Here is a 19,866-nt window from a genome sequence, read left to right as displayed (position 1 = left end):
TACCCTTCGTATTCGAAGGGGAAATCATTGATTACTTCAATTAGATCAAACATGGGCTCGGACAGATCTCCCTAGAATCTGTCATATAAATTGAACTAATGTTTGGGAACTTACGAAGCCATTCTTTAGATACATCTAATTGCAATTCTGACATTAGTGGTGATACCATGTTCAAAGAGTTCACGGTCAACATAGCTTCATATAGCCAAATTGAAGAGCTTCATGAACCTAAAGCATTGATGACCCAGAGAATAGTCCTTGGGCAAACACCTTGGGGCCTAATGGGAATCTTGTCTCAAACCATACGAGACATCAACTAAAGATAAGATAGTTAATCATCACATTTTATTATACTTTTATACCCTTATTATCTATTTTATTTGAACAAATATGTTACAAATAATGTATTTTTCTCTTAATTTGTAGGAAATGAAGAATTAATAAATAAGAAGTTAAAAGAACCAAATTCGCTCATTTTCTACCACTTATTAAAGCCCAATATCAAGCTAAGAGGAGGCCATAGAAGCCCAAAGAATTAAGAAAAAATTGAGACAATAAGTCAACTAAGAAATTAAGTCTATTAGGAGCCAATCGGTCGACCAACCAATTAGTTCGTAACAGAAACAGTGCATGACTAAGATTTATTTCCTAGAGCTCAAGACAAATTCAATGGCTCTTGTTAATTATTATGGGCTATAAACAAGAGTAGAGGGTGAATTTTTTTTAAAAACTCTATTTGAAATAAAGAGCTACTTTTAATTGAGAAAACCTTCCAAATTATAAAATTTATTTACAATTAATATAAAAATTTAGCCTTTCAAAAAATTTTCTTCTTTTTTTGATGAAGATAAAGATGAAGATTTACTTTTAAGGGGCTAACCCCTTACATTGTAAGTTTTTATTTTCTCCTTTGTTTTCTTGCTTTGGAAATTTATGTTTTAGGAGTTTATTTTTATTTTTACGTTGGTAGATTAGATTTATTTTGATGCATTGTAATGTAGATTTAGTTTCATGCTCTTTTATTTTATTCTTTGTTTTTCATGCCTTGTAGAATTTAATTTCTTGCATTTTTATTTTATAGTATAGATTTACTTTTATGCTATTTTATTTTTGTTATTTAGATTTCTTTTATGATCATACTTTAGATCTTTATTTCCTTGTTCTTGTTTTTATTTTTATAGTTAGTTTTATTTTTATTGTAAATTAGATCTCTTTCTTTCATGCTTTCTAGTGTAGATTTTATTTCCATGTTTTTATTTTGTAAGACGAGTAACTAAAATCCTACAAGAATTTTAGAATTTTATGAAATTAGTTTGATTACTTTTATGTTTTATGGATTGCTCTCTTTGTATTTAGAATGGTCATGTTAGGATAATTAGCCAGAGAAGTCTCAGAAACTATGAGAAGACTCATAGTTTCCGAGACAGTTGCGGCTGTCTCAGAAGCTATGAAGGCAAATCATAGTTTCCAAAATACTTGTTGCTGTCTTGAAAGCTATGAAGGCAAATCATAGTTTTCGAAATTCTTATGACTGTCTCGAAAACTAGACTGGACTTGGTGACGGTTTTCTCGAGTTTTGGGCAATCCACGTGGTTTCATAATTGCTGGGGACCATCTATAATCGTGGGGGAGATGTTACAAGCGAAAATCACGCCTATAAATGCTAGAATAATGATAATTAAATGTGGTTGAAGAAGTTATAAAATGGCCACAAACGAGCCATGTTTACGAGACAACTGCGAGTGTCTCGGAAATAGAGGTTCTTTGACACAATTTCTTTTCAACTTCAGACTTCAGTTATGGTTCTTAGGGGTTATAAATACTCTTCTAGGACCATTACTGAGAAGGAGGGAGTATTATTGAGCAGAATAGAGCAGAGATTTGAGCGTTCTAAGCAAGGGAGAAAGAGAATCTTCATCGCGTGCAAGCCTTTCAGAGCTCTTGATTCCTTGAGATCTAAGCTTTGACTTAATCTCGAGAAAAATATTTTATCTTACTTTGCTAAGATATTCACTTCTGTCTTTGTTTCAAAAATAAAACATCAACCTTAAGTCTTCTTCACGGTTCAACTTGAATCTGTGATTCAGTTATCCACGGGCTAACGCACCCCCGACACATGCAAAGATCTCACGCAAGCAGCGAACGATAAACGTTTCTACGTGTGTTTCTAGGAAGTTGTTTTTTTGTAACGAGAAGTCTTATAAAAAGATTTGTTTCTCAGAATTCATTGTATTCGATAAATAAGTTGTAATGAATTCAATAAATAAACTAATTTTCGACGTAAACAACGACGAGCTCCACCACTACCCTTCGTATTCGAAGGGGAAATCATTGATTACTTCAATTAGATCAAACATGGGCTCGGACAGATCTCCCTAGAATCTGTCATATAAATTGAACTAATGTTTGGGAACTTACGAAGCCATTCTTTAGATACATCTAATTGCAATTCTGACATTAGTGGTGATACCATGTTCAAAGAGTTCACGGTCAACATAGCTTCATATAGCCAAATTGAAGAGCTTCATGAACCTAAAGCATTGATGACCCAGAGAATAGTCCTTGGGCAAACACCTTGGGGCCTAATGGGAATCTTGTCTCAAACCATACGAGACATCAACTAAAGATAAGATAGTTAATCATCACATTTTATTATACTTTTATACCCTTATTATCTATTTTATTTGAACAAATATGTTACAAATAATGTATTTTTCTCTTAATTTGTAGGAAATGAAGAATTAATAAATAAGAAGTTAAAAGAACCAAATTCGCTCATTTTCTACCACTTATTAAAGCCCAATATCAAGCTAAGAGGAGGCCATAGAAGCCCAAAGAATTAAGAAAAAATTGAGACAATAAGTCAACTAAGAAATTAAGTCTATTAGGAGCCAATCGGTCGACCAACCAATTAGTTCGTAACAGAAACAGTGCATGACTAAGATTTATTTCCTAGAGCTCAAGACAAATTCAATGGCTCTTGTTAATTATTATGGGCTATAAACAAGAGTAGAGGGTGAATTTTTTTTAAAAACTCTATTTGAAATAAAGAGCTACTTTTAATTGAGAAAACCTTCCAAATTATAAAATTTATTTACAATTAATATAAAAATTTAGCCTTTCAAAAAATTTTCTTCTTTTTTTGATGAAGATAAAGATGAAGATTTACTTTTAAGGGGCTAACCCCTTACATTGTAAGTTTTTATTTTCTCCTTTGTTTTCTTGCTTTGGAAATTTATGTTTTAGGAGTTTATTTTTATTTTTACGTTGGTAGATTAGATTTATTTTGATGCATTGTAATGTAGATTTAGTTTCATGCTCTTTTATTTTATTCTTTGTTTTTCATGCCTTGTAGAATTTAATTTCTTGCATTTTTATTTTATAGTATAGATTTACTTTTATGCTATTTTATTTTTGTTATTTAGATTTCTTTTATGATCATACTTTAGATCTTTATTTCCTTGTTCTTGTTTTTATTTTTATAGTTAGTTTTATTTTTATTGTAAATTAGATCTCTTTCTTTCATGCTTTCTAGTGTAGATTTTATTTCCATGTTTTTATTTTGTAAGACGAGTAACTAAAATCCTACAAGAATTTTAGAATTTTATGAAATTAGTTTGATTACTTTTATGTTTTATGGATTGCTCTCTTTGTATTTAGAATGGTCATGTTAGGATAATTAGCCAGAGAACTAATTAGTAGAAAAAGAATTTGATAATCTTTACTTATCTTGAGTGGTTTGATAGGTTATGCTTATGAAATCTAGAATTATTATTTAGGTGTTGTTCTTTTCATAAATGAAAATTTTCTTGAATGATAATTTGATAGACTATATTTTATTTTAGTAATTTGATAATATATGCCTAGTACGTATAAAGTAAAATATGATAAAAAAGAGTAGTTCATAAATCCTAAATGAAATTAACTAATGGATTTAATTCTAAATTTATCATTTCTCTACTCAAATTTCTCCATCTTTTACTTGCTTTGATTTTACTCTTTTTGATTATTTTCTTCTCTTCTTGATTTTGTTCTCGTCTATTTTCTTTATTTTGCTTCCTTGTTTGTTCTTTGTTTTCTTTTATTGTCCATTCTCCTTTTCCTCTCTTGTTTTACTTTTTTTATTTGCAAATAATCATACACTTTCTGTATCTCCACACTTTCACTCCTCTTTGTCTACACCCAACTCTAGGATCCAATTTAGAATTTTTCTTACACGCCTTTATCGTGGGATCGACAATGTAGTTATACTATAACTTGATAGTTGTCCTCTTGCAACTTTAGTGCATATTTATTATTATGCCCCTATCAGTAGTCCAGATTAATGTAGGTGATGAGACAAATGTTAAATTCATCTTCATCAGTGAGAGCTTATCACCAACTAAAAAAGATGAACTTATACCTCTCATCTTCATCTAAAGTTATGAAGATATGCCCTAGCTAGATCCGAACGTGGTTGTGCATCGTCTCAATATTGACCTTAGTGTCAAGTCCGTCAAATAATAACAAGATGCTTCCATCTTGAACTAATGGAGCCAATTGAGATAGAAATCAGTTAGTGGTTGAGATTTAATTTTGGAGCTCAATACTAATCTAATGGCTCTTGTTGATTGCAGTAAGTTATAAATAGGGATAGAGAGTGAGGGATTTAAGTGTGAATTTTTTTAATAAAACTCTATTTGAAGAGAATAGTTACTCTTAATTGATAAGCCCTTTCAAAATTATATTTTTATTTACAATAAATAAAAATTTTATTTCATTTTCGTTCATTTTCATTCTTCTCTTTTGATGATGATAAAGTGAAGACGAAGATTTTCCTCACAAGGGGCCAAGCCACTAGAATATAAGTTTTCATTTTCTCTTTTTTTTAGAATTGCATGATTTAGAATTTTATTTTGTTGTTATTATATTTGGTAGATTATATTTATTTTATGCTTGTAGCATAAATTAGTTTCATGTTATGTAACGTAGATTTATATATTTTTGCTCTTTTTATTGCTTTTATTATTCTTTTTCTTGCTTATTTTCTATTTTCTTGTTTTTCTTTTATGCCTTAATTTCTTTTGTTCTTAATATGTGTAATTAAATTCTATAGGAGATCTGGGATTATTTGAAACAAGTTTAATTTTTTTTGACTTATGAATTGCTTTCTTTTAAAATGATTATGCTTAGGATAATCAACTAGACAACTAATTGGTAGAAGAAAAATATGATAATCTATACTTATATTAAGTGGTTTGATAGGTTATGATTCTAAATTCTAGAAATACTATCTAGTTATTCATTCTTTTTATGAATGGAAATTTTATTTGGATGATAATTTGATAAATTATGCTTTTTTTAAGTAGTTTGATAATCTATACTTTGTAAATCTAAAGTAAAATATTATAAAAAGATAGTAGTGCATAAATCCTAATTGAAATTAACTAGTAGATTCAATTCTAGATCTCTATCTTTCTTGGTTTAGATTTTTCTTCATCTATTGATTTCTCTTTCTTTGATTTTCTCTTGTTGCTTTTTCTCTTCTTCCTACTTCTTTTGCTTTTCTTATTTCTATTTTTACATTGTAGCGTATAAAACTGCCTATAGGTCCCTTAGAACAGCTCGGCATGGTGATTCGACAAACCAACGAACCATCAGGCGATGTATCCAAGCGTGGTCGTTAAACCACAACATCGAAGCTAAGTGAGATGCGACGAAGCGGATTAACGAAGCGACGAGGTTAACGAATCGCACGCAAGCAACGGAATGCATCCATTCGTGTGTGGAATCAAGCCAACGGTTCGGGGAGTCAACGAGTCATCCAACCATAGAACGGATTCAAACACCTGGCGGATTTACTGCCAAATCAGGATCCAGACTCCCAAATCAAAGTCCAGATCAACAACGAAGCGCGAAACCAGACAACGGACACAACGGCGCCACACCCGGGCGACTCGGCTAAAGCTGAACCACCCAGTGGCCCGGCGGCCCGCGAGTCACCACCCATGGCGTAGGCTCGAGGTGGCCGTCGCCACTCGTGGCCGACCCAGCGATCTGCTGCCAAGGCACAGATCTGAGTGCCTATAAATAGGAGAGGTTGGTTCATTTGTCAAGGGTTGGAACTTGGACGGCGAGTCTGCCTGGATTGAAGGCTCAAAACTTAAAAAGATTGAAGCTTTGGAACTTGAAGACTTGCTCTTTCAGATCCGGTGCTCGGCGATCGTCCGGTCAAAAGAAGCACGGAGTTCGAGAGGGATCGATCTGAGATCTACGACGACTATACTCCGGATCAAAGCTTGGCCTTTGATCCCGAGAAGGCTACTATTTCCTTGGCAAAAATAGTACCCCCGGCTGTTATTTCCTTCGCGAAATAATACCCGTCATATCGTGTAGATCCGACCGGATCTAGATCGTACGGTTGTCCACGGATTAACCCCGGCGCAGGCGAAGAACCCACAAAAGCGAGTGACCGCAAAACAGGAGCTCGTGATTCGTTCGAAAGGAAAGTTATAATTTTTATTTCTTTTTTTCTTTGATTTCGTTGTAACCGGATCTTATAAAAAGACCGGATCTTTTGTAACCAAAAAGCAATTACTTGAGAAAACGATGGAATCAATGAAGAAGATAATTTTTCCCGCGAACAATCTGGCGACCACAGTGGGAGCCAACGATCTCGCTGCCGAGATCGTCGCGTCGCAGCCGCGGATTTCAATCCCGGTCGAGGAGGAGGTCAAGTATGAATTTGACCAGGCCAAGTTCGAGGAGTATCTTTCATCCTCGTCCGGATCCACCTCCCCCCGCGGTACGAAGAAGTTCAGAACGCCAACGTATCTCTCACCCCAGCTGACGCCAAAGTTGCGTCGGGTGAAGTTCTGCCAACCTCCAACCAGGTCAACTCTACTCCCGCCGATGCCTCCACCGTTGAGGGCGTTGTGACTCTCTCGAAGAGAGCCCGCCAGAGGCGACGTCAATGCCTAGCGCGGCAACTCGTAAAGGCGATGGAGTCCACCGATAGAGTCCGCTATCATGCGGATCTGAAGAACAGGAGAGGCAAATAGCCTCAACGACCGATGAATGATGACTCCTCCAAGCCGCCAACGAACGAATGAGTACGTGTCAAACGGAACCGTTCGACACTTGAGGAGCGTATTCGCAAGCGCCGCGCAATGTCAGCGCATGCACGGACTCAAGTCCAAGAAGCCCGTAGAAGACTGCAGAAGGACGTGGCCAAGAAGCCGCCACCAACTCGTCAAGCTCAAGTCCAAGAAGCCCGTAGAAGACTGCAGAAGGACGTGGCCAAGAAGCCGCCACCAACTCGTCAAGTTTGGAGGTCGAAGTCTGAAGCGGCGATTCAGACTAAGGCACAACCAGTGCAGCCTTCGAAGCAAGTTCAACCTCCGGCGAACCAAGCTAAATCGCCGAGAATTTCCATAGCTACTCCGGGAGATCTCCCGAAGAAAGAAGCCAATTTTGGAGCGCCTTGGTCCAATTCACGATGAGAGAGGCAAAGCTCCAGTTCAAGAACGTTTGGGCCCGATGAAGAAGCCCCGAACGACTCAACATGCTGGGGGTCGCCACCACCTTCAGCACGACAAGGAGTTCAAGGCAGCTGCGCGCGCCAATTTGCGCATCAAAGTCCAGGAGCCTGCTAAGAACTCACGTCCAAAAGGGCATGTCTCGAGGCATGTGACTTTTGAAAGCCCGAAGAAGGCAGTCCGCCCTCAGAAGGAAACATTATCGTCTGATGACGATAACGTTATACCTGAGAGGTCATGCCCACACACGATAGGTTACTCCGACTGTCAAGCTGACGAGTTGTACTATCGTGATGGAAGTACAAGAAAAGCCAGGAAGAGGAGTCCTCGAGGACTAGAGACCCAATGCCCCTGTTCCAAACTCATTCGGGCAGTATTGTCGGAATGCAACTGCATCAAGACAGTTCCTGAAAGAGTTTCGGTTTTCGAAAGACTTAGTACCGAAACGCCAAAACCAAGGCCTAGGCGTTTCCGACGAAGAAGAACGGTGGTTGAAGATGGAGAATTTCCGAGGGTCACCACCAATATGACCAGCAAGGGGACATCGGCACGGGACAATCTCGAATCGATTCTGAAAGCATCCCGGCCTAGAACCCGTCTGCAGTCCGGAACCATCAAGCGAGCAACCTATGGTAGGATTCGGACAAGACTCCCTTCAGAAGATGAAGAATCTGATGCCGGCTCCGCAGTCGCATCAGATAATACGGTATCCAGCGAGGGACAACCCCGCGAGGCACTTATGATAAGTGCAGAACAAGTGGCCAAGATGCTTGAAGAGGCCATGGCTAAACAACAGGAGACCTTCAGGTTCGAAATGCAGATGGCCATGCAGAACATGAGAGAAATGCATGACCAACAAATCCAAGCATTGACGAACCAGCAAGGCGAGCCAAGTCGTCGTAACCAGGTTAATCTGGAAGATGAGGCTACAAATGCGAATGAAGCGCACAATGCCAATAATCCTCCCGTCAATGCAGGGGGTGGTAACAAGAATGCTAGTGAAGACACAGGTGAAAGCTTGAAGATCAAAAACCTCGAGAGCAAAATTAATACATTGATTTCCGCTCAAGATGGAGACCAAATTCCTCGCTAATTTCTTCGACGACGACACAGAGATATCCATCGGGTCGTTGCTGGACGAGAAGCAGAAAGATGGAGAATTGGTGGACACCTTCGTCAAAAGGTTCCTGAACAAGGCGATGAACTGTCGGGACCCGATCACCGAGGAATTCATCCTCCATACTTGCCACAACAACCTCGCATTGGACGTGTTGGAAGCAATGGGGACAGCACCGTCCAAGACATGGAAGGATCTGAAGGTCCGAGGAGAGCAGGCCGAGCGGTTCCTCAGAAGGAAGAAGGCGGAAAGAGGCCAACAGGCGAATAATGCTCCGCAACAGAATTTCGTCCCACGAGAGAAAGGTAAGGCACATGCTAATGTAGTTGATGCTAATCAAACTTTCCAATTGCAACCCCAGCAACAGCCGCAGCAACAAGCGCCACAACAATCTCGGGGGCAATGGCAACAACGGCCTCAGAAGCAGAAATCTTCGGAGCCGAGGTTTCCTAAAGTGTATTCCTTCAAAGATGACGAAATTCCCGGCATCTTTAAGTACGTGTTGGAGAATAACAAAATCCAGCTACCAGCGATCGTGGATCAAGAAGGGGCTAGCAAAGTGACGGATCCGAAGTATTGCGCATACCATAGAGCGGTCCATCACCCTACAAAGTCGTGCTACCACCTCAAGGACAAGATCCAGGCGCTAATTGATGTAGGCGTCATAACCCCGAAGCCGTCAAGGAATGTCGGAGCGAACGCAGTGTCAATCAGCTTTAGATCGGTGCCCACAACATGGTTCAAACCAGAGCGCATCACCAAAGTAGGAATGAAGATAGTGAACGATGACCCACATGGACAGCGCCAAAAAGGACTTGTGCCACACACAGCCCCAAACGGCAAAATCCTCTGGGTTCATCCCGATCTCATTGAAGACGAATAGTGGGCGACTTCCTCAAGAAGAAAGGGTAAAGGCAAGTCCTGCAATGCTACATCCGCAATCTTCGAGGAGGATGGCGATGAAGCTCCTACTTTCCCGCTCTCCGAAGAAGAACAAGAAGTCTTCGCCACTAGAAGCGAAAATGAGTATCACTATAATTATCCACCACCTAGTGAGCAGTGGGTGAATAAACGGGGACCAGCCAAAACTCTCACGAAGATGGGGGTGATTACGAGTCCTACACCGGGCGAAGAGGCTCGAAGACAGCCGGTGAATAAACCGAAAGAGAAGAATCCCCAGGAGGTGCAGAATCCGAAGCAGTCTCGTTTCAGTCGCCCGATTGGAAAAGACAAACCGGAAAGCTCGAAGACTCCGCAGGATAATGCTGTATGAGTTGCTGCGGTTGTCCAAGGAAACCAGGGAGGCCTTGCAAGAAGCTTTGGCCAATTCAGAGGTGTTTCTGACTCAAATCAAGCCGGCGCCTGAAGAGCCAGAACCGCTGAGTCAACATTGCAATATAGCGACTAAGAACCTTCCCTGCATTACTTTCACCAAAGAGGATATGCAGACGAAGAATTCAAACCACGATTGACCACTATATTTCATCGGGTACATCGGCTCCAGCAAAGTCAACCGAATCCAAGTGGATCCGGGTTCTGCTATGAGTATTATGCCGCTTCGCTTGATGCATTTCCTCGGTATTCCAGTTAGCAAGTTGGCGTCCACAGGCACTGTTATCTATGGATTCAACACTAGCGGGTCAAGACCCTTGGGTAAGATCCGGATAAAGTGTCAAATGGGGGATTTGAAGACAGAAGTCACGTGCTATGTGATCGATGCCGAGACTTCGTACAACTTACTATTGGGTCGACCTTGGATCCATAGTAACGTTATAATCCCCTCAACTCTCCATCAGTGTTTGAAATATGTCGACACTGATAATAAGGTTAGGACGGTGGTCGCGGATAAGCAACCATTCAAAGGGTATGAGAATTATTTCACTGATTCTCTCCTTTATGGTAACGAATCCGATACTGAATCATCGGCCCAAGGCACGGACAACAGAGAAGAAGCTGATACCGAAGCCGGATTTGATTACAATGGAGCGTTATTGTTTTACAAACGACATTGCTACCCTTTGTAATCAACCCCTTTGGATGATTGAACAATTGCTCAGAGGGCAGTTGTAACAAAAAAAAAAAAAATGACAATTGCCAATAATGAAATAAATAACGATTTAGAGTAACCTCCCTGTCTCTTGATGTGTGGATAAAAAAACTGTATGACAATCCCGCATTTATATATCGCGCCCGCTCGATCGTCCTATGTAACAAAGAAACACCTCCAGCATTCCTTTTCTTTTTCTTGGAACCACCCTGGTCATTCCTACCAAATTAGGAGGCGCAAAGCAGATTGATTTTTTATGGGTAAAGAGAGGGCTTTCCATTTACCAGACCATTTTCTTAAGGAGAAGATTGGAAATAGCGACAACCTCTGGTCAGCATCTATTCTAAGTATAAGTCCGGAAGCGCGCAAGCTCATGGAAAAAACAGGGGTTATGATTTCACACTCGGAGAAAGGTCTATACTCGATCGAGGTCCTCGTATTCACCCCAAAGGACATATTACCAAAAGGGAAACCCGATGATTTTAATTATAAATACAAGACGGAGGCGTTAGTAGGGTATGAATCTTCTTCAGAAGACGAAATGTTGCTGGTTAATAAATAACCAATTAATCTGGGCAATACAAAGATGGAAATTCGTCAGATTCCTCGGAATGGATTCTGTATACAAGTCTGCTAGGGAAGCTTTCAAAGCCTGCAATGGCGAACATCGGCTACAGCTGATTCCGTCCACGATGCATGAGAACGATGACCAAATGCCAACATGGGAAGACCCATGGGTTCATCACCTGAATATGCAGTATGGTGATAGGTTTGAACAGAGGGAGCCCCCCACTGAAGATAAAATAGTCCAAGTTAACATGGGTGACGAGGCTAACCCAAAGCCTATATTCATCAGCGATAGTCTTCCCCCAAATGAGAAGGAGGAATTAGTTGCTCTCATCAGGGAATATATTAACGTCTTCGCTTGGAACTATGAAGTTATGAAGACATGCCAGGGCTCGACCCCAATGTCGCAATGCACCGCCTCGATATCAAGCCGGATGCCAAACCTGTCAAGCAACAGCAAAGACGGTTTCGTCCGCAGATTATGGAAGCCATTGAGGCAGAGGTTAAGAAGTTGATCGAATCAGGATTTATCCGAGAGGAACAACATCCAGACTGGTTAGCTAATATCGTTCCAGTTATGAAGAAGAACGGTAAAATCAGAATCTGTATTGACTTCAGGGACCTGAACACGGCATGTCCGAAAGACGACTTTCCTCTCCCAATCACAGATGTCATTATCGACAATACATGTGGATTTGAGAGGATGTCTTTTATGGATGGTTTCTCCGGGTATAACCAAATCAAGATGCACCCAGATGATGAGAAGCATACAGCGTTCAGAACGCCCCTCGGTGTCTTTTGCTACACCGTAATGCCTTTCGGTCTAAAGAATGCAGGTGCCACGTACCAGCGAGCAATGACTAAGATTTTCCAAGAACATCTCAGGAAAACAGTCGAATGCTACGTTGATGATTTGGCTGTAAAAAGCCGCAACAAAGAAGATCACATCAAGGACTTGAAGATGATGTTTGATCTCATGCGAAATCATCAATTGAAGATGAACCCCACTAAATCATTCCTTGGAATGTCCAGCGGAAAATTCCTTGGATTCGTCGTCACCACTAAAGGTATACATATCGATCTTGATAAGGTGAAGGTGATACACGAAATGCAACCCCCTAGAAATCTAAGAGAGCTCAGAGGATTGTAAGGGCGTTTAGCTTACATCCGGCGGTTCATCTCAAACCTTTCTGGGAAGTGCCAACCATTCTCTAAACTGAACAAGAAAGGGGTGTCATTTTTTGGGACGCCCCCTGCCAAAAAGCATTCAAAGATATCAAAACATATCTGACGAATCCTCCTGTTCTCGTCGCACCAAAATCAGGTAGACCGTTCTTGATTTATCTCAAGGCGATGAACCACTCGATAAGTGCCTTACTAGCACAAGACGATGATAATGGTCACGAACAGGCAGTCTATTACCTAAGTCGGACCTTGATAGGTGCCGAGTCTCGATATCCGATGATTGAGAAAGAATGCCTTGCATTGGTATTCGCAATGCAAAAGATGCGGCATTATTTAGTTGGACAGATGATTTACGTTATTTCTAACGTTAATCCAGTACGGGTATTTATGACGCAACCGGCCTCGATGAATTGGCGGTTAGCAAAATGGGCCCTTCTCTTGTCCTAATATGATTTGCACTTCAAACAACAGAAGTCGATCAAAGGACAAGCGATTTGCGATCTTTTGGCGGCAAACCCGACAACGGATACGGCAGAAGTATATGATGACTTGCCGGGTGAAACCCACGAGGTTAACACTACATCACACCAACAAGTATGGCAATTATACTTCGATGGTGCTTCGAGGGCAGTTAATAGGGCAATAACCCCGGGAGGTTCTACAGTTTCCTCCGGAGTTGGAGTTGTCTTAATTTCCCCGGGAAGCATGTGATGCCTCGGGCTTATTCACTGACTAGTCCGTGTTCCAATAACGTAGCCGAGTACAACGCGTTTCTCATTGGACTCAGTTTCGCCAAGGAGCTGGGGTCGAATATCTCGAAGCTTTTGGGGATTCTCAATTAATAGTCAACCAAGTCCGTGGAGAGTATGAAGTCAGGAACCAAGACCTGATCCCGTACCACCAGGAGGCCATCAAAATGGCAGACTCTTTTGAAGAATATTGAATACATCCCTCGTCTCCAGAATGCTTATGCGGATGCACTGGCAGCACTAGCGGTATCACTTACGCAGCTCCTCGAAACTGAGCTGTTAGTCACAGTAAGGACGCATCAACTCTGCATACCCATATACGGTATGGATATTGAAGAAGAAGATGACGGAAACATAAACGCCAAGGAGGTGAACACAACTCAAATTGAGTCTGAGTCCCGAGATTGGCGTTTTCCTATCATTGACTACGTCCAATATGATATTCTGCCGAAGGATGTAAAAGAAAGGGAATCAATCCGTCAAAGAGCACCAAGATTCTTCTATAATACCGAGACCCATACACTATACCGTAGAGGGTACGATGGTTTGTTACTCCGGTGCCTTTCGAACAAAGAAGCAGAAGAGGTTCTTAAGGAAGCACACGAAGGAGAATGTGGTGCGCATCAGCCAGGTCCCAAACTGTATGATCGCATCAGGAGATTGGGATATTTTTGGCCGACAATGGTTCGTGATATAATCGAATACGTCCGAGAGTGTCATGCTTGTCAAATACATGCAAATTATATGCATCAACCACCAGAGCAGTTGCACACATCAACCACGTCTTGACCGTTCGAGACATGGGGTATGGACATTGTCGGTCCTATTTTTCCCCCTTCAGTCAAAGGCGATCGATTCATTCTCGCAATCACGGATTACTTTTCAAAGTGGGCTGAAGCGATTCCGCTTAGAGAAGTGAAGACGAACAACGTCATCAATTTCATCAAGCATCATGTCATATACAAACACGGTGTGCCAAGACGGATCATTCATGACAACGGTCCACAGTTCATAAGCAACGCCTTCGTCAGGTTTTGTGACAAGTTCAAAATTCAAGATGTTTCATCAACAGCTTATTATCCCGCTGTGAATGGATTAGCTGAGGCGTTTAACAAGACGATCATTAAGATCCTGTCAAAGCTCGTGAAGACCAATAAACGAGACTGGGACGATAAACTCGGTGAAGCACTCTGGGCTTATCGCACCACCATACGCACACCCACAGGGGCCACCCCATATTCGTTGGTATACGGATGTGAAGCTGTGCTACCATTGGAGATTCCCCTTCGGATCGCCCTCGCGACTGAGATGACAACAGAAGAACAACATCAAAAACGTCTCGAAGAACTCGAGAGGTTGGATGAAAAGCACTTGGAAGCTCAACAACACATTGAGTTTTATCAAGACAGAATAACTAGGGCTTTTAACAAAAGAGTCCGACAGAGAAGCTTTAAGGAAGGAGATCTGGTCCTCGCTACTCGCCGACCGATAATCCTCAACTCCAAGAAGAAAGGTAAATTCGAACCCAAATGGGAAGGGCCATTTGTGATAGACACAGTCTACTCAAATGACGCATATCGCCTGATTATTCAAGAGGGCGCCAGACAATTAATGCCAATAAATGGGAAGTTCCTAAAAAAGTACTATCCCTAGTACATTCAGGATAACTCATTTACCGGAAAGTTCCTTGAAGAATATTACACTTAATATTCTAGAGGATAACCCAAAATCATTTTCACCACCAAAATCCCTCACTGATCAATTTCAATTGATAGTGAGTCCATCAAAAATGTCTTTCTGCTTTCGATTAAACGAAAGAACTCTATTCTTTTTCTCTTTGGTTAAGCCTTCTCATGGTTATAACCAAAGTTGAAATTCCACTTCGATAAACGGAGAACTCATCTTCAGTTTAGATAATCAATCATATAAAAGGCAAGTTTATCTAGATTTTCCAGATTCTCGGAGTGGAGATCCCACTCATAGTTTCTTTTGCACTGGAAATAGAATATAAAATTCTTCCCTTCCAGAATCAAGGAATAGAATATAAAATTCTTCCTTCCTTGTATTCGGGTTCGCCTTCACCCTAAAAGAAGACCGGGAAATAGAATATAAAATTCTTCCTTTCTCGCACCGATCTTTTCCAAAATTTATCAATCTAGGATTCATCCTAGGAAGTTTATCCCGAATCCTAAGCAGGGATAAGTCTGCGCCTAACACGCGCTGCCGGTTTAGTCTTTTTCCGTAGAAAAAGATACCAGAGTTCGATTCTGGGGTATTCTATCCTGAAACCTAAGCAGGGATAAGTCTGCGCCTAACCCGCGATGCCGGTTAGTTCTTAACCATTAAAAAGAACACCCGTCCGCATATTCAACATTATGGCAGGTTGTTATTAATAACACCAAAATCCATGCCTTACACGCATGGGGAATTTCATCCTGAATCCTAAGAAAGGATATGCTGACGCCTAACACGCGTCGTCGGTTTAGTCTTTCTCCTGGCGAAGTCTATGTATTCGACATCATAGCACGAAGTCTAAGGGAGTTCATTCCCTTAGCACAACGTTACATGCGGAACGGATTCCGACAATCCGCATGCTAGCCCGACTCAAACGGTAGTCGGTAAAGGCTTATCAAACCCGTTGATGGCTGAGGGTTTGCCAAAAATCCTATGAGTATTATGGTCAATCATTTCAAATGGAATGACGAATCATAATAAAGATAAAGATAAAAACCAGTTCCACTAAAAAGATCAAAAGTCAAAACATTCAGCAAATAAAATCATACATCAAGCGCATGGCCAAAACTCTGCTGATTAAGCTTAGACAGCTTCTCATCATAAGCTTGCCTCAGCTCAGTTCTGATGGACTCCTAGGTAGTGGCTAAAGTCTTCGCAGCAACCTCCTCCGTCTCGGTCAGCTTCTGCTTCAAAGATTTCAACTCCTCAGATAAAGCAGTGTGGGCTTGCTGATCTTGTACCTTCGTCATCTGAAGGATACTCAAGGTCTACTCTTTTTCACGGAGTTCTCTTCGGAGCTGGTCTATCTGGGTCTCACAAGAAGTAATGGAAGAATCAAGCTCGTCGAGTGAAGATGATCTAATAGCAAGATTGGCCTCAACTCGGTCTACCCGATCCCGCTGCACCTGAATCTCGAGCTCAGCAATAAGCCGAGTATCGCGCCATGTCTGTAAGCGAGTATCCAACTCGGCAGCAATGAATGAAGAAGCACCTACATCTCGAAGCTCGCGAAACATCTGAAGCTCATGCTCTAGGCAGTCAAGATCATCAACTATAGCCTTCGCCAGATCCGGGTATCCTGCATCCCTTATTGAGTTTATCCTAGAATCAAGGAATGGCTTAAACTGGTGAAGGAAAAGTCCGCCGTGGAAGAGTTTGCCAATCATAGCATTCACGAAGGAGAAGAAGGAGCGGACTTCTATGCAGATGACAATCTTCTCAGGGTCATTGTCAGATAACAATTCCTTCACAAGGACATGAATCCGAGAAGAAAGCCCTACACAAAAAGAAGAATCCGTCAAAAGCCTTGATGAGGGAATAAATAACATTTCTCAGTAGCTCAATTTATACCTTCTGCCCCTTGAGTCACTGGGGGTAGTGGAGGTGTAACAGCTGTGGGTGTATCAACTGGTGTAGTTGGTCTCACAGCCGGCTTAACAGGATCAGTCTCAACAAAATCTCCTGTCAACTACAAAACAGAATTCTCAGATGCATCACGTTATAGCTGCATTAGTCAAAAATGGGCTAGTCCTATAATTAACTTGAGAAGAGCCGCGTACCTTCAGAAGAACCATCCTCGGGATTCTTAGGGGGCGTAGACTCAGGAAATATATCTCCAGGCAACTGGTCATCAATCTGAGGAGAGCCATACATGAAGTGGAGCATAGGAGTGTCCACAAGCAAGCCTTCCTCGTCAAAATCATCAGTAGAGAAATCTGACACAAGAGAATATAAGTACGAAAGAAGAATAAAGAGACTACAACCGATAGAAATGAGTTACCTCTTATAGGTGCGTCAGCCTCTTTATTCTCAAGATCCACGTTTGCCTCCTGCAAGTTATCTAAAAGAGCGAGAAGCACAGAGACAATTAGGGAATGCACAAATTCTAAATCATTCAACTCCTTTGTGTGCCATCTAAAAGATATATTGTCAATGATAGATGTACCTGGATTCACTGAATCGGGTCCTACATTGATATCCTCCCTAACGTCGGCAGCTTTTGCAGGCCTTTCTACCTGGTGCGGTGAGTTAGGCTCACCAGAAGATACATAATCAAGAGGAACAGGATCAGGACTCATCTCGCTCTCCCCACGCTCTCCTATATAGAGAGGGAAAAGCATGAGTCGAAGTTCTGAATAATCAAGAGGATGGTTTACAGGGTAGATGTTACCTCCGTCACTAGCAGGATCGTCACCAGCCAAGTCCATATCAGATGCTCGCGAAGCTACACGCGGCTTGCGGGCTAATCTCTTCCGCCTAGCAGCAGGGACAGCAATCGAAGGTCTCACCTGGGAAGAAGGATGGAACTCTTCATCCTGGTCAGCTGTGGTCCCTAAAACATCAAACCATTATCAGGTTTAATAATTCTGGAAGACAGAAGAAAAAAAATGGGTGGTTAACCTCGCTCGGAACAGTCCTCGTAATCTTCAGGATCTCCGCCTGAAGCCTCGTCTGCAGAATGGAAGACCTTCTTTCCCTCTTCATCAATCCGACGAGTCTTGTTCCGTGTCCTTTGTGATCGAGCGTTTTCCCAAATCATACGAGAATCAACCTGAGAAGCTTCCTCGGCCTCTAGCTCTGCAATCGGCTTCACAGGGACAGTTTTATTAGCTGCTAACAACCACTTGCAGCTTAAGAAGGTGAGGTTCAACTGCCGCTCAGCACTCGGGAGACTGAACTTAGCACCAGTACAGCCCGTCACGGTCCACAACCATGCCCGGAGACCGTCCACCAAACCCCCGTGGGTCCGAAGCTGCTGTCGTGGATTCCCGACATAAAGCTGATCATAGCCAAACTGGCGAGCGAATCGGCAGGGTAGGTATGGCTCTATGAAACACTGATTCCTCACCCGGAAAGTCAGATAACCTGGCCTAATGTTCACCAGCCAGTTAAAGCAGCCGATGTCTAAATGAGTTCGATACTCCCTCGGCCTCTCCTCATCAATCAAACACTCGCCGTATCGGCCGGAGAACTGCGGGAAGCAAGTGGAAAACACCCAACACTTGTGGACCTGTAGCTTCTGTCTGATGTCAGGGAATCCTCGCCCCTCCCACTTGTCATTCTCAAGCAACTGTAGTAGGGGAACGGAGTGGTCTGTGGCGTTCGGTACCGACATCATATCAGAACGATGAAGGACGAACCAAGCCATCAAATAAGTGTACGGAAGCTCCACCTTAATAGTAGGAATCTGAGCCGGCAATTCACTTTCCTTCCGTGTAAAAGCACTAGAAATCTGTCGAAGCCCTCCGATGAATATTAACCACGACACCGAAGGAGCGAAATTCCTTCCGGTAGGCGAGCTGAACCGCTGGGTAGAGGCACTTCTCAAGGGCAAAGCGTCACCGGACTGATTACGGGACCACGGCATTTCTTTAACCAAGATTAAGCGAGAGTAATCGGCAAGAGGGTCATCGGTCGAATCGGTGTGGTCCGCATTGGCCATAAGAATGATTTAAACTTGGGTCCCTGCAGGAAAGCCACTCTCAGGACTACTAATGGTATAGGAATGAGCGTCAATCTTCTTCAGTAGACTATTCACCCCTGAAGGAGTGAGTGGTGCCAGCTCACAAATAGCCTCGCCAGAATTGCTCTCTAGATTTCTGAACAAATAACATGCAAACTGCTTCAGACTCACGTATGACTTAGTCCTCTTCGCTAAAGGCTCAGACTGCGCCAAAGCAATATGATAGTGACATGTGAGGTCCTATAAAGTCTCGTAGCGGTCGGGCATGCGATCCTTCAGCTGACTTAATTCATGGTTGGAGGGAAAGTATTCCTGATATAGCATCTGTCCCATGGGCAAACCAGAAATCCTGTGCATCTCATGGAGAGCCAAACCCAACTCCCCTTGCCGGGTCAGAAAAGCGTTCGAATCTGGATTATAAAGCTCGCACAAAGCGAAGAAATGCTTCGCGCTGACAGGCAAGCCATACATGGTGGCACGAACGGCTGCATATAAACCACAAGCGTGCAACTCCTCGCTCCATCGGCTTAAGACGTACTTCGTCATGCGAGTCCACCAAAGCTTGTCTAAAGAATGGACCCAGCCGAAGAATCTGTGGCGCGTCGCAGGCATCTCCCGTCCTAAGTCAGCGAGGCGATTCTTCAAAATAGGAGCAGAAGCAAGAAATTCGTTACGCGGCGGTGCATCCAGCCCCATTACTCCAGGACTCAATCCAGTGATATGACTCCTGCTCGAACCAGGAGCTGCCTGATGAGTGATATAGCCACAGTGAATGCTCTCATGTTCCTCCGTCAAGCGCCATGACATCTCCCGTGTCACAGCCTGATGCCTGAGCTCAGTCAACGAACGGTGCCGAGGAATCTTCGGCAAATATATGAAACCACTGCCATTTTTATGAAGCCACTGCTCGGAATCAATAAACACTGTATCCGGATCTCTGACAGAGTCGCCAAATAAGAAGTCGGTCTTCTTGAGAGGCTGAATAG

Source organism: Asparagus officinalis, chromosome 1, assembly GCF_001876935.1.
Source record: "Asparagus officinalis chromosome 1, Aspof.V1, whole genome shotgun sequence".
NCBI classification, from domain to species: Eukaryota; Viridiplantae; Streptophyta; class Magnoliopsida; order Asparagales; family Asparagaceae; genus Asparagus; species Asparagus officinalis.
This window is presented reverse-complemented; position numbering follows the sequence as displayed.